General features: G+C 38.6%; 1 protein-coding gene across 20 annotated transcripts in view; it reads right to left on the minus strand.

The window, feature by feature from the left end:
* nrxn1a (neurexin 1a) overlaps positions 1-14315 on the minus strand; it is a 185587-nt gene that overhangs the window by 152555 nt on the left and 18717 nt on the right. For 2 of the 20 annotated variants that reach the window (XM_057826714.1, XM_057826713.1), the window contains exon 1: positions 5412-5686. The exons of the other annotated variants lie outside the window; for them this stretch is intronic. The gene's annotated coding sequence lies outside the window, so the exon portion shown is untranslated. Of the gene's footprint in view, positions 1-5411; positions 5687-14315 lie in introns of those variants that run through there. 20 annotated transcript variants of the gene reach the window in all.

Consider the following 14315-nt stretch of genomic DNA (forward strand, 5'->3'; position numbering starts at 1 on the left):
TCAAAACTTAATTTCTGAACATTTCAATATGTAAACTAAAGTGCAGTCACATTCGTAAATGAATGGCTTCTGATTTTTGAAATGTAAATGAACCAATCTATTGTGATAAAACAACAAAATTCCAATAATTGCATTAACCATCAAAGTGAAGTCTAACTAACTGTAGTCTTGAAACAAATCTGAATAAGGAAAAACATTGCAATAAAATAATGCAACCTGGTTAAACTTGAGAGTAGCTGAGATCTGTCATGACAGAACATCGCTTCAGTGATATCTGGCGCCATCTAGCGTCGTGAATGGGTATAATGTCTAGATCGCGAATATAAGACGACCCACTTTTTCAGTCTTATTTCAATGCAAAAAACCCCGACTTATTTTCGGGCCAATACGGTAGCTTCATTACACTTGTTACGATGTGGCTTAACAGTGCAGACTATGCTGCGTCTCTAAAGTCGAGAGTACATCGTTCCACTACAGCAAAACAAGACCAGTCATTGGCTAAAGGCTGGGTTCATCCCACCCATGAGACACTCTGCGTTTCTGGTGGTCTATGGGCGGTGGGCAGGGCTCGACTGACCCTTACGCTCTGATTCTCTGCATGATAATTGGATGATCTGTCTGAGGCGGAATCCCTTTTTGAATGACAGCGAAATGATCGAATCAGTGATCCCTCAACATCTGTGGGAGGCATTTTTCATCCCATTGTTCTGAGTTGAACCGGAAACTTTCATAATCTTTGATTATTTTAGTAGTCGAGTAATCTATCAACTAAGTTAGTTCGAATAATTGAGTAATCAGGTTAGGAACATTTAATGCGTTGCAGAATAAATTTTAGGAGATATAATACAAAGGCTTGCTGAGATTGCACTTTCAAAAGAGCATTAAATGTGAATACAAAATAAAATTCCCGAGTGTATCTTCAAACTATGGAGACTTGGACTTTTTTTGGACTTTCCTAAAACGATATAAAAATAAACAAATAAATAAATAAATGAGGATCTAAGTACAGCAAAAGAACAATTGGCTAACTTGCACAGCAAAAGTCCGCTATCTTAAATGCTATAAAATTTTAACATTTTTTTTTTTTACAATGCTCTTTAATCGTTCAAACAGATATTCGCACAAAAAAACTTCTAAATATACTTATAAACTAAAATCATGAATGCATAAAAACATATTAGCTCAAAACAAAAACTTACTGTACCTTATGTTGTTTAACAGGGAGGAGCTGAATTCAGCCATGTTAAATAAGCTATGCCATATTCAATGTTGCCACTAGAGGGCAGTGTATCCACCCAGATCAATAAAACTAAATACAAACACTGTCAAAACAAACCATTACAAGGCTTCTGTAATTAAACGAATACTGGAAGCAGCAAAATTTGATTCGAAGCTTTTATTTTTTGTAACCAAATTACTCCAGTTTATCGATTAATTGTTGGAGCACTACATCCTAGCGACATTTGATTTGTTTAAAACGACTAGCAGAATAATAAATCGAGCTTATTTTTGGCATTTTTTTCTAATGTAACTGCTTGTGTTTGGAGACTTGACTTCTGGCACTCTAGTTTCTTTCCCTACCGAGCAGCGGATGCCTCTGAGTCTCTCCGCCGTCACAAAGCACTCACAGGCGGACATACTATGCGCTTTCCTTGAAAGACAAGCTTCCGCCACTTCAGGAAGTGCGATATTTTAAATTAGAACTGACTAAATTCTCTAAAAACCCATAAAAATCATTAAAAATTAATGATATTTCGATGCCGTTAACAAATGCTGATCAAATGGATGATCAGCCAACAAACAAACTAAATTTAGTTAGTTTCTTCTTCACATTTTATTTGTTCTACGGTAGTTTCTTCTTCACATTTTATTTGTTCTACTCCTGGTGTCCAAGATATGTATTACAGAAGCAGCAGCATGATGTCCATTGAATTGAAGCACGAAATCACGATGCATGAATCTCACACTCCTTTTCAGGAACTTTATCGCAGAAGTCCAGCGTTTAACTAACGAGCAATAAGAAGGCGCCGCTATCGCGCAGAAATATGCAAATGTGGCCGACAAGTTCTTGACTGGAGACCCACTCGAAAGCGCTACAAGTCATAATTGAGAGCGGAGAACCAGGGAGGCCGAAGGCTGATAATTCCGCTATTTCATTTCCATTTAACTAACAGGAACAGAAAAAAACAGTACGTCGAGGGAATGAGCGGAAGAAGTCGTCTCGGCTCTGTGGCTGGTATCATATTGCTTGGTGTGAAATATTTGAAGACAAAGCACTCTTGCGTAAGGACTTTTCTACGTTTCTAGCCTCGGGACCTTTCCCTTTGCTCCACAACGGTTGTTGAACTGTGCGACGCCAGAAGACAAATGTCTCAGCCAAGATTTCTGAAGAGGAACTACAGCTGGGACAAGCTGACCGGAATTGAACTTCAGGAGAATTTGTCTAGTGAAGCCACATTCTTAAAAAAGATTATTTGTGAAAAACTCAACTTCCAAAAAAAAAAAACACATGTACAAAGTACATGCTTGTTATTCAACATTCCACAACTCGGGACTACAGCCCAGCAGAATGAAAACAGATGTGTACATTATTAGAGGGAACCTCGGACTTAAAAACTTGTAGGCTCCAATAAGCCACAATTGTTCTGTTTTATTAAAATATATTATGAGAAACACATCAAATATTGCCATTGATTTAAAAATTTATAATATTTAGTGCATGTTTTGACCTACGGAGGGCACCATGTTTTATGCGTGCAATGGACGCTCGGGGTGATGACGTATTTGGCCTGGACTAGGAGAATAGCTGTGCTAGCTAGCATGCGAAGCTAGTATGACGACTGGCATGATTTTTTTTCACATTCTGCTGCTGGTCAGATTGTTTTCTTACAGAGCTGTGGGATCAGTTTCCGACATCGTACCTGCATCTAATTCCAGCTCATCAGCAGAGTCTTTAAACTGATCCTAGGCAAGTTGCCGAGATATTGACTTGCTGCCATTCAACAGTTTGTATTCTCAATCCCTTTGTTGCTTGCCTTGGTTTTTTACGCGGCGAGACATCCAACACATCGGTTAAAAGCGGGGAGTACTTACTACTTGTGTTTTTATTAAGTGTATTACCGTATTGGCCCGAATATAAAACTGCTTTTTGCATTGAAATAAGACTGAAAAAGAGGGGGTCGTCTTATATTCGCAGTCTAGACGTTATACCCATTCACGACGCTAGATGGCGCCAGATATCACTGAAGTGATGTTCTGTCATGATAGATCTCAGCTACTCTCAAGTTTAACCAGTTTGCATTATTTTATGGCAATGTTTTTCCTTATTCAGATTCGTTTCAAGACTACAGTTACAGTTAGACTTCACTTTGATGGTTAATGCAGTTATTGCAGTTTTGTTGTTTTATCACAATAGATTGGCTTCTGGTTTTTTAAATGAAATAAACCATTCATTTACGAATGTGATTGCACTTTAGTTTACATATTTAAATGTTCAGATATTAAGATTTGAATGAGGCAAATGAACATGCCTTTTCTCTCAAATATATTGTTATCATTCATTTCGGATGTACTGTAATTATTTTCTGTATAAAAATTAATTTGGTGTTCAAAAAGTCTTTTCAAACCAAAACAGGGGGTCGTCTTATAATCAGCGCCGTCTTATATTCGGGCCAATACGGTATTACCGTTTCATTGCCTCAAAATACTTTTTGCATGCGTTTCCCCTCTCATACTTTTAAAGACTGTTTTCTTGTGGTAGCTTTAAATCAGATTGTTGATCTGTTGACCACATTAGTCATGTTAGTCATGTAGCATATTTAAACCACCCTTATTTGATATTACTAGGTTTAAGTATTTTCTTTAGGCATCTTTAGTATGTTCCGTCTGTATGCATCTAAACAAAACAACACGACAACACACGGTAGTACTTTGGGTGTCAAATTAGTCTCTTGTAGACGTTGCGCCGGCGTAGAACATTATGGCAGAACACAGTTTTTTTTCCTACTCTCGTCTCATCCCGTCTTTCCTGTTCATTTTGCTTTTGCTGCTCGTTTTTGAAATATCGACAGTGCTGTCATGCTCATTAATGGTCCTCTCGGGTTCAAATTGAAACGGCTGAACAGATGACATGTTTATGTCACTAGAGTCATACTCTGGAAGCCCGGCAGCGTAACCAAGTGACGTCACCGCCCTGCAACGTCAACAACAATGGCGACCTAATAGTTAAACAAATTTTACTAATTGTATAAAAACGAAAATATCAAGAGGGGTTTTAATATGAAATTATTTTAACTCATACTAACGTTTATCTTTTAAGAGCTACAAGTCTTTGTACCAGTGGTTCCCTTTAAAATGATCCTTAATATCAGTTTTATCAGGATATTGCAAGTAGGGGTGCAACGGTTCAGTTAGCCCACGGTTCGGTTTGAACCTCGGTTTTGGGATCACAGTTTCGGTTCCGTTTTTTTTTTTTTTTTTTTAACTGCCTTTATTTTGCTTTTTAAAAATGAAATAAACACTTAAAATGTAAACATTTTTTACTGTTAAAATGCCTCTTAGCTCTTTGGCTAGTGTAGTGACTGACTACTGAAATACACACACAGTAGTAAAAAAGTTACTTGGCAAAGTAACAGGTGATACCTTTTATGGTTTTTGTTTTTTTCATTAAAAACAAACAAACAAACAAACAAACCCAAAAACATAGTAACCTTTGCTATGTTTGAAGGTCATTTAATGTTGTGAATCAACTGTTAAAGTTGATAAAATCGCTCCAGTTTTTGCATTAGCTCCCTTCTATCTACTTTCGACATGTGAAATTTTTAAAAACTGTTTCATCCTTTAAAGATTGACTCAAGTCAAAATTTTGCCGATTTATGAGTATTTTAGATGTTGCTTCGGTTCGCTCAGAAGGTTTACTACAACAGAGCCTTTCTGAGAAGTTTACTGCTCTAAAATGGCGGCTGTTTACTTACGCTACCGAGTGTCATTTCGCATGTAGTTCTACATGCATGAGTTATCTAGGCGTAGATTGTATGCTGTCGGCTACAGTCAGGAAATATTGGAGCCACCTAGCCTAGCATCGCGTTTGCTACAGCGTCTCAACAAACACTCTTCCCTCTCCGTGTCTGACTTTTCTCGCGTCATTCAACCAACGTATTAATGAACATTAGCCACGTTTACATGCTGACTTTTATTCTTACCGATTCAAATCATTCCGAATGGAAATTTCAGATCAACTGTTTACATGGCACTTCATCTATTCCGATCCAGCGTTTACATGTGACTGCCTTTATTCCGAAAGGACGTTTGACAACTGCCGTCTGACACGCACAGATTAATCAAAACAAAGCGTCACGTTGCAAAACATGGAGATCGATCGTCGGAGTGCTGCCGTTTTAACTTTAACCCACCTGTTGTGTTAGTGGGGTCGTATCCGCTTCTGCTGTTTTGCTCTTTTGCCTTGTAGTAGCCGGTTTTCCGCCGGTTTCTAATCTGGTCAACGCTCCGGTCTATTCCGGCTTCGTGTAACCTCTCGTGAACTTTTTAAAATAGTTCACTGTTCCTTGTTTTACGCCCGTCTAAGCGAGCAATTATATTCAATTCTTTTAAAGTTTGAATTAAATACAATCTTTCCGCCGGACTCCAATTAGGTGCGCTGTGCCTGGAAGCCATGTTGCAAGTGACGTTACTTACGTCACAAAGTGACGTCACCACGTCAGTACGGAGCATGTGCAGAAAGAATGCAACCAGACACCATTCCGCTTCCCTGTTTACATGATATAATTTTACTTCTAATCGGTTTGGGAAAAGGAATATTCCACCCCTGTGAATCAGAATGAAATTCCATTCGGTTTGGGCCTGTTCATTCCGAATGAGGTGTTTATATGGAACACATTTATTCGGTTTGAACAAATATTCCGATTGTAATTGGAATATTTGGCTCCATGTAAACGTGGCAACTGTCTCGTTGCAGAAACAGTGACCAAATCCGAACGGGTGAAAAAAAAAAAAAAACGAGAAAGATATCTGTGGGTGATGCCGGCTGAGGTGCCGGAGGCATGTCATGAAAGTGTTGCCATTAGCATGGGGAACAAGCGCTGAGCAATGCTTGCAATTTTTTTTTTCCCCCAATATTTTCTCTCCGCATTGTAGTCCACGGGGAAACCAAAATGTTGGCACACCGCAGATTTGAAAGAAGCCGGCGCGTCCTCAAAATTCGGTCTCTCCACTCCTCCGCTCGCCATAGCTATTTGTTTTCTTTCTTGTTTCACTTTCACTTCGCTCATAAGCGAGAGAGGGCGTTACTCGGCTTCTATTCCACAGGTGCTTGACAGCGATCCGACATTTACTTACGGGGCGGGAATTTCTCCACAGCGGTGCTTCACATCAATTCATTCCACAAGCATTCGGAATACATTAATTGCAAAACTGAAAAGGCGTGGTTCATAAAGGTGTATTGAACCGTACAGGGCGAACCGTACGGTTCGGCTTTGAACCGCAAACCGTTGCACCGCTAATTGCAAGGGACATTGACACAGATGTATCGACAGTTATTGTATCGCCATATTGTGAGATCATCGCTATCGCGAGCCTTGTATTGCAAATCGTAGTGGTGCTCCAACAAATTGATTGGACGTCTATCACCGTCAATGTCATTGAAACAATGATTCACTACCATTCAACAAAGAAAACCAGCTATCTAACGGAATGCCCACATCAAGCAATTTTTCGGCCTCCATTTTAAGAAGACAAGTGCTATTAAAGCGACCTGCCGGGAGGATATCGCTTCCCGGCGGCGACATCAATCGCCATAGAAAATGCGAATCCATCTGTATGCAAATAAAAGAGCCCATTAAAAAGTAGCCGTTGTATGTCGTACAGTATATATCAGCCTGGGTGTAAAATGTAAGTCTGGTCGCATTTAGCCACAAGAGCCGCACTGCTGCTGTGACTAATGGCGGAACCTCACGGAAGGCGTTAATGTGTTTCTCCGCGTGTTGTTTGCACACACACGGATGCCGCATGTGTGTGCGTTTGTTTGTTTGTGTGTGTGAAGACCTGCAGCAGTTGCATGTAATTCTCCGGTTCCTGCAAGACCATTGATCAACGCTTGCCTAGTAAACGCGTATGTGGCCAAAACCGTGGCGGTATATTCAGTAGGGGTGTGATAAAGTATCAAAAATGGTGATACCAACAAGTTGCTACCAAAATTTTCCACTAAAATAGCGTCTCTGTTAACTGAATGGCTGCTATTGACGGCGCTAGACGCATTTAGACTGTGAGGGGCGAACTAACGTTCATTCGAAACGAGCATTCGCGGCCAGTATTTATGATTTTTGGGGCATTTACTTTCTGTTCATTTTCCGGGACAGTGGTTTGAAAAAGTATCTGAACCTTTTGAAATTTCTCATATTTCTGTATTAAATCACCATCAAATGTGAGCTGATCTTTGTCAAAATCACACAGATGAAAAAACAGTGTCTGCTTCAACTAAAACCACCCAAACACTTATAGGTTTTCATATTTTAATTAGGACATCATTCAAACAATGACGGGGGAGGGGGGGGGGATAAGTGAACCATCAAATTTAATTTTTTGTGACCCCCCCTTTGGTAGCAATAACTGCAACCAGTGCTTCCTGTAGCTGCAGATTGGTCTGGCACATCGATCAGGACTAATCTTGTCCCATTCTTCTCTACAAAACTGCCTTAGTTCAATCAGAATCCTGGGATGTCTAACATGAATCGCTGTCTCTAGGTCATGCCACAGCATCTCAATGAAGTTCAAGTCCTGACTTGGCTACTCCAGAAAATGTATTTTGTTCTTCTAAAACCATACTCAATTTGATTTACTTCTGTGTTTTGGATCATTGTCTTGTTGCAGCATCCATCCTCTTTTCACCTTCAACTGTCTGACAGACGCCCTCAGGTTTTCCGGCAAAACTTTTGAATTTATTCTTCCATTAATGATTGCAAGTTGTCCAGGCCCTGAGGCACAAAACAGCCCCAAATCATGATGCTCACTCCACCATGCTTCACGGAGGGGATGAAGTGTTGATGTTGGTGAGCTGTTCCATTTTTCCTCCACACATGACGTTGTATGTTCCTCCCAAACAATTCAACTTTGGTTTCATCAGTCCACAAACTAACTTCTGTGGAGTGTCCAAGTGCCTTTTTGCGAACATTAAACAAGCAATTATGTCTTTTTAGACAGCAGTGGCTTCCTCTGTGGAGTCCTCCCATGAACACCCTTCTTGGCCATTGTTTTACATATAGGTGATGTGTGCACAGAGATATTGGACTGTGCCAGTGATTTCTATAAGTCTTTAGCAGACACTCTAGGGTTCTTTTTTACCTCTCTGAGTATTCTGCGCTGAACTCTTGGCATCATCTTTAGTGGACGGCCACTCCTTGGGAGAGAAGCAACAGTGCCAAACTCATGTGAAGACAACTTCTCTGACTGTCGATTGATAAATATCCTGACTTTTAGAGATGGTGTTGTATCCTTTCCCAACTTTATACAAATCAACAATCCGTGATCGCAGGTCTTCAGACAGCTTTTTTGACCGAGCCATGATGCAAATCATACAATGCTTCTCATTAAGACAATTCTTACCCGGTGTGTGTTTTATAGTGGGAAGGGCAGCTTTAAACCACTCATCAGTCATTGGGCATACACCTGACTTAAAATATTTGGTAAAAATTTCAATTGCTCTTTAAGTCTCCTTAGGCAGAGCGTTCACTTACTTATTTTTCCCCTTTCTGTCATTGTTTGCATGCTGTCCTTTTAAAATATGAAAACCAATACGTGTTTGGCTGGTTTTAGTAAAAGCAGGCACTGTTTTTACATCTGTGTGATTTTGACAAAAATCAGATCACATTTGATGGTGATTTTATGCAGAAATGTAAAACATTCCAAAAGGTTCAGATACTTTATCATACCACTATATTTACAAGTCACTTTCCTTTTGAGTTTGAGTCAATGCCGATTCAGTTGGGGCGATTCACGGATCACTTCCTGTTCTATAACCCAAAACCAACAGGAAGTGACCCAGAAATGCCCCAAAATTAACAGGAAGGCTAGGTTCATACCGCAGGTCTTATTGCACGAATCTGATTTTTTCGTGTTTTTCCGACTCGAGTGAGGCACTAGCTTCACGGTCTGAACTGGAAAAGTAGCAAAAAGGTGGACCACTTCAAAACTGATCTAGGTCGCTTTCGTATGTAGTTAAAATCCGATCTGGCCCAAATTTTTCCAGAATGTGGCTGCGGTCTGAACTGTCAAGTCCCCCAAATCGGAATTCACGTAGAAATTACATCGCCTAAGAGCGAGAGAGACAGTGCGCTACGGTAGCAATGCAGCTGTGCTTTAGCGTTAGCGCCAAGCTTTGGGGAAGGGACGGGCTATACAACAGTCATTTAAAAAAAAAAAAAAAAGGTTAAGGATAAGCCTGAAAATGCTCGGTTTTCTCTCTGCTCCAAATGAGCAATATTTCAAGATTGCTTACGCGGCAGAGAATTGAATATCAGACTAAACGGGGATTCTTTATGTCTGTTATTTGTGTCCTTTATTTGGAAATTAAATGTGATCATCCTTGAATGACGTTGAGCCAGAGTGTGTGGTCATTTGTTTTGATGCTCCTGCGCATGCGGGTCAGTTTGCTCAGCGCATCTCAGACCTCGAATTAGTGCGCATGCGTAATACTTGAACGGGCTCAACTGACAAAGGTAGTCTGAACAGACACGCCCAAAAAACAGATTTGACAAAAAAATCGGAATTGTGCTTTAAGACCTGCCACATGAACCTAACCGAAGTGACCCAGAAATGCCCCAAAATCAATAGAAAGTGAATGAAAATCAATAGCAAATGACCTGAAATGCCCCAAATTAAATTCATTAGTTGCCATTGACCGCCATAGTCCCATCCGTTTGAAGTGGGAGGGAAGGCACCCTCACAGTTTAAATGAATTGGACATCTAGTAGGGATAAACTAATCAGTTCACAGCAAAAAGATGAATAGAGCTTCTTTTTCTATTATTACTTAGAATGATTTTCTGACCAATGCATCGATAATTGCTATATCGCCATATTGTGAGATCATCGTTATCGTGAGCCTTGTATAGCAAATCGTATCTTATCGTCAGGTGCCCAGTGGTTCCCACTCCTAATTCCTACCTAACAGCTATTTGGATAGCAATTCATGTTTTAGTCTAGAAAGCAAAGTGGCAATATGAAATATGACATAACTCATTTAATATGGTTGAATCCAGCTGCTCCCTGTTAAGACCCACATAAGGTAAGTTTTTGTATGAGCCAATTGTTTTTTTAAGCATTTGTAATTTAGTTTATAGGTGTATTTAGCAATATTTTTTGGGAATATGTCTTTGAATTATTTTTTAAGAGCATTGTTAAAAGAAAAAAAAAATTAGGATCTTATAGCATTTGAGCTAGCGAACTTTTGCAATGCAAGTTGGCCAACCGTTTGATGCTAAACGGCGGTATTTTAATTTATTTTGAAATGAAAGTGCAATTCTGCATAGTTTGAAGAAACAGGGAATATTAATAATTAATATTTTGTATTTGCATCTTTTGAAAGTGCAATCTTAGCAAGCCTTTTTTTACATCTAAAATTTGCAACGCATCAAATGTTCCTGATCCCATTACTCGATTATTTGAACTAACTAGTTCATAGATTAATCGATTAATGAAATAATTGATAGCTGCAGCCCTTAATAATTACAAAGATGATTAGCCTAAAGAAATTGGATTATATTTACTTTTGAGAGGCTGAAAGACAAATTTGACAATTTTCAGGTAGCAATTACCGTATTGGCCCGTGTTTTTTGCATTGAAATTAAACTGAAAAAGAGGGGGTCATCTTATATTCGCAGTCTAGACATTATACCCATTCACGACGCTAGATGACGCTAGATATCATTGAAGCGATGTTCTGTCATGACAGATCTCAGCTACTCTCCCCATTCACGACGCTAGATGGCGCCAGATATCATTGAAGCGATGTTCTGTCATGACAGATCTAAGCTACTCTCAAGTTTAACCAGTTTGCATTATTTTATTGCAACGTTTTTCCTTATTTAAATTTGTTTTCAGACTACAGTTACAGTTAGACTTCACTTTGATGGTTAATGCAGTTATTGCAATTTTGTTGTTTTATCACAATAGATTGGTTTATTTACATTTCAAAAACCAGAAGCCATTCATTTACTAATGTGATTGCACTTTAGTTTACATATTTAAATGTTCAGATATTAAGATTTGAATTAGGCAAAATAACATGCTTTTTCTCTCAAATGTATTGTTATAGTCATTTGTTTCGGATGTACTTTAATTATTTTCTGTATAAAAATTAACTTGAGTCTTGAAAAAGAGGGAGTCGTCTTATAATCAGGGCCGTCTTATATTCAGGCCAATATGGTATTTGCTGCCTGTCTCTCCCATTCTGAATGGATTGGACGTCTATACCCACCATTGGCAGCCAATGACTTAAAGCAACATGTATTGCAGAAATTCAACTTAAGTAACCTGAATGTTGTGTGGAGGACAAAATAAGGAATCATATCAATAATATTGTACAATCTATATTCATACGCAGAACTGCGAACCGTTGCTGTTTTTTGAGGAGAAACAGCAAAAAGCCTCAGGCAGCAGCAGACTAGTGAGGTGGCGTTGGGGTGCGTGCGGGCTGTGGGCGGCTATGCAAAGGAATGGCGATGGGGACAGGAAGCACAAGGACGGAGATACGCTCCCGGCATGAGGTCTCCCCCATTAGTGCTGTCTCCATGGTAACACTGGCCAGTGTGCGCTTCGGGCTCTAGTTAAGGTAAGAAGACGGAGAAGCGAGGGTGGAAGGGTGCGAAGACCAATTGGTGATTAATGGTGAGGCCGCGTTGATTTTTTTTTCTCTCGCAAGGACGTTAATAAACTGGGAGTTCAGTGCAATTGACAGTGATGGACGTCCATATCATTAACGCTTTGGCTGCCAGTGTTTGCAATAGACATCCAATCTTTTGTGCCGTAATCGGACATCGTAGTAAAGTATATGGAGATTTGATGACACGTCTTATCTCTTATTTGGTGAGGTTTCGGGTAATTATGATGATTAAGAAGAACATGGGTGGCGGCCATTTTAGAATGGCTTACTGTATATCACAAACTTTATGTAATACTTCAAATTGAGTTAATATATTGGCAGATGATGGCAGGAATAAGGAAACTGCCATTGATGCCGTTAGACGTCCAATTCATAATGTTAATAAACGAACATTAAAAAATTTAAAAGATAAATTAAAAAACATGACGATTGTCAATATTTTTGCTTTTAATGTATTTACATAAAAAAGTATTCCAGTGTATATAGTGCCCTCCATAATTATTGGCACCCCTGAAAAAGACGTTTTTTAGCTTCTAATATTTATTTATTTTTTAATTCAAATAATATGGGACCTTAATGGAAAAAAAAAGAGAAAAATCCAACTTTCAATACAAGTGCATTCATTCAGTGGGGAAAAAATCCCACATAAAGAAATAATTTTTTGACATCAAATAACGTGTGTCACAATTATTAGCACCCCTGGTGTTAATACTTTGTACAACCCCCTTTTGCCAACAAAACAAGGTCTGGGGACTGAGATGGCCATGGGAGGAGCTTGATTTTGTGTCTGGTGAACCATTTCTGTGTAGATTTGGCCATATGTTTAGGGTCATTGTCTTGCTGAAAGACCTAGTGACGACCCATCTTCAGCTTTCGGGCAGAAGGCAACAGATTTTGATTTAAAATGTCATGGTATTTCAAAGCATTCATGATGCCATGCACCCTAACAAGGTTCCCAGGGCCTTTGGAAGTGAAATAGCCCCACAGCATCACTGACCCAGCCCCATACTTCACAGTGGGTATGAGGTGCTTTTCAGCATGTGCATCTTTCGTGGCACACCAGACCCACTTAGAGTGTTTGTTGCCAAAAAGCTCAATCTTGGTCTCACACAAAAATACACACGGTCCCAGGCTTCAACTGGGACTGTGTGCTTTGGTCAAATGAGACCAAGATTTCAGGGGTGCCAATAATTATGGAGGGCACTGTATTCTCTTTTATGATGCATTTGTAATTATTAGAATGGTTTCACTAAAAAAATGTCAAAGGGAAGGAAAACAACAGTCAATGTTCTATTTTGAAAAATCAAATCTATTTCAAATATTAAAAAGAGGGTGAAAATAAATATTTGAGTAGTCTCTATCGGCCGAAAAAAAGCCTTTTAAAATGATATCTGATAATATCGACATTGATTTTAGGCCAATATGTATGTTGCCTTCAAAGTGAATGTAGAAGCCTTTGTACAAGGCTGGTCACAGCTTTGCACGGCAGTTATGCTTTTTGGTCATTAGATGTCTCCAAACTAAGATGTTTGGGATTTGTTATGCTAGCAGACCATTTGCATTCATGGTGCAAAAATTAAATGAACAATGAATGATTGAAAAATAATTCATTATAAACATATAACTGCTGTGTTACCAGAAAGAAATAGTCAATAAATAAAAAAAAATACAAAATTACAATAATAATAATGATTATCATTATTATTAGGGCTGTCCCAATGAATTTTTGCATTCGAGTCAGTCACCTGGTTTTGAGAATTTGCCAATACTGAAAAAGTTTTTTTTTTTTTTTTTTTTTTTAATTTATTTGAAAAAAAGTTTTATTTGAAAAAAAAAAAAAAAAAAAACATGTTACAATACTGTCCTTCCTCTTTTTTCAGGATTGTTGTGGAGTATACAGCGTATATATGTTTGTTTCTTTTGGGAATATTATTGTATTTTAATCTATGGGTGAATATATTATTATTTTTTATTTTTTAGCTCTTAAAAAATAGTCTTTAAAAAAATATTTTTAAAAAAATTAAAGGATATTATAATACTAAGGGCCTGTGAGATATCAATAGAACCGTTATGTGGCAAGATAACAAATTTTGATTAAGTTAAAAAAAAAAAAAAAAAAAAGAATTGCTCATGAATGTGATTCTTATCGATAATAGATCGAAAATTACGAACATTTCCAAAAGTATTCCGGAAACAGCAGAATGGGGCGGCGACATCACAACAGGGAAACAAAAGGTCGAGGCAGGTGCCATCGTTGCTTATTGACGAGAGAGTTGCGTTCGTGTTTATCAAAAAAAAAAAAAAAAATCCCTAAAATGGTTCAAACCTGTCATGCTATGGGTGTACAAATAGCCATTTGTCGCAATGTAGTACCCATGAGTTCCCGAACGCGAGAAAAAGAGCTGGACTACGCAGACAATGAG

This window comes from Corythoichthys intestinalis, chromosome 21, assembly GCF_030265065.1.
Source record: "Corythoichthys intestinalis isolate RoL2023-P3 chromosome 21, ASM3026506v1, whole genome shotgun sequence".
NCBI classification, from domain to species: domain Eukaryota; kingdom Metazoa; phylum Chordata; class Actinopteri; order Syngnathiformes; family Syngnathidae; genus Corythoichthys; species Corythoichthys intestinalis.